We start from the raw sequence: 2,155 nt of genomic DNA, 5'->3' as shown, positions 1-2,155 counted from the left end.
CTTTGTTAGGCAAAATTAAGGTTAACTGCAGGTACCATGATGATCCTAAGGCTTGGACGATCATGATAGGGGGGTCGTGCCAAATTTATTATACACATGTAGCGTTTTCGTAATTTGCAGGTGATCTGGCCACGAATTCTATCCATAGCAAATTCGTAGCTGAAATTGCAGGCTATTTGGGAAGAAGACGAAGCGTGGCGAACGTCCATTGGTGGGATTCAAATTTCCCGCCCACGCCAGACTGTTGGAGGCCCTTGGATCCAGTGTATCGCAGCTTCGTACATACTATGCGCCTTCCTCATCCAGCCATCAGATCCTGCCACTATTTCAATCCAACACGCTAGAGCATGCACGCGCACCATGTTCCTCAACGCCACGCCACACAGGATTACCAGCTAAGTTTTCCAATTTTTTTTTACTTTTAATTATATAACCTATTGTTTTTATTTATTTATATCATTTATATCTTTTTTTTCCAAAATTCTTTTAAATATCTTTTTCTTAACAAAAATTGTTCTTAATTTCTTTTCTTCATAAAAAATGTTAAAAAGAAAAAATATTTATTTTAAGTATTATTAATAATTTTATTTGATTTAAATGATTAAATAAATTAATCTAAATGATTTATTATCAAGATTTTAATAATTAATTAAAATATATATTAGAGTTAGGTAATTTAATTGAAATTTTATCTTTGCCGATTTAATTAATTAGGTTGAAAACCAATAATTAATTAATTTGGTTTATATTTATTCTATTAACCATAGTTAACTTGTGCCCTAATCAGGGTTTACGAGGTTTGTCATTAGGTCATTCCTACACTAAAAAAATTTTCCTTTTTCTTTGTGCAACTTTTCAGGGTTGTCTCAAGATCTTCCGACTACGCGCCCTATCAATCAAAAGCTAAGTTCTAATCCCTCCCTTTTTAGCAATTTTGCCTTATAAATTAAATTATGGTTTATTTTCAATGTCAATGAATTCCTCCTACACTCACCCTCTTTTTTGCCTTTATTAATTTTCAGGGTTAACCAACCGGTCAAGGCTCGAATCGTCGGTGACCCTAAAACTTGTTCTTTTTTTTATCTTTTTAATTATTACTTGTGTGAAACATTGCGCTGTTGGGATTTATTTTTATTGCTTTTCTTCCCCTTCCCCATGGCTTATTTTGTAACTGCTCCTGGTTGTATTGTGTGGCCTTGAAGGCACTTTACACTGTTATATCATTATTATTGCGTGGTTAGTAATTTCGGGCGTGATAACCTCGAATTGAATTTAGAATAACTAATTATAAGATAATTATCTGAATTAAATCACGTGATTGTGCACCCACACCCTTTTATGGTAACCCCTTTTGTAGCCTGTTGCCTGTTGCCTTGTTGCCTTTTCAGTGAAGAATAGTCAAGTCCCTCGGATACGGGGACGCCTCAGCAAATGTTGCCCTCAGTTCATTCACATCACAAAAAAATCATAAGTCCCAATAATGATGCATTCGGTTCGGTTATATGATCTCGTCCCTCGAAGTTGCCTACGATGATGTGATAGTCCCTTTCGATTATTGTTGAGGTGTCCTTTTGGTTGCCTAATAATGACTATTCTTTTCCTTCCCTTAGACTACTTGCTTCCTCTATGGCAAGGGACAGTCTTATGGCGAACGAACTCTCGATGACCCTTTAACCTCCAAATAAAAGATCTTCCTGCCCTTCTTATGGTATGGATAGCCCTGAAAGGCTAAAAGAATTTTTATAATGTTAAGGTAATTAGTTCCTAATTGCTTGCTCTATTTTAAAAATCTTTTTCTTACACTTTATCAAAAACCTTCAAAAAGGCTACGCTTATTTACAAGCTAAAGTCCCTATTTCAAAAAATTTTCTTTATTCACACACGACACTTTTCAAACAATTCAAACAAACAAGTGAGCTAAGCAATTAAGAGCCCATGGAAAACCATGGATGCAAAGGGTTCCTTACACCTTCCCTTTGTATAAATTACCCCCCGAACTCAAAATTTCTTTTAAAAGGTTTTTCCTGTTCTTTTAGCCGTTCTATTAATTTGGATAAAATAAAAGTCGGTTGCGACTCTTGCTTACCGCGACATTTCTTTTAAAAGTTAGTTCACCGTATTACACACGACAACTGAGTCACGATAATGGAATCAC

Source organism: Vicia villosa, linkage group LG1, assembly GCF_029867415.1.
Source record: "Vicia villosa cultivar HV-30 ecotype Madison, WI linkage group LG1, Vvil1.0, whole genome shotgun sequence".
Lineage (NCBI taxonomy): Eukaryota > Viridiplantae > Streptophyta > Magnoliopsida > Fabales > Fabaceae > Vicia > Vicia villosa.
The sequence above is the reverse complement of the archived record's forward strand: the minus strand, read 5'-3'. Positions refer to the sequence as shown.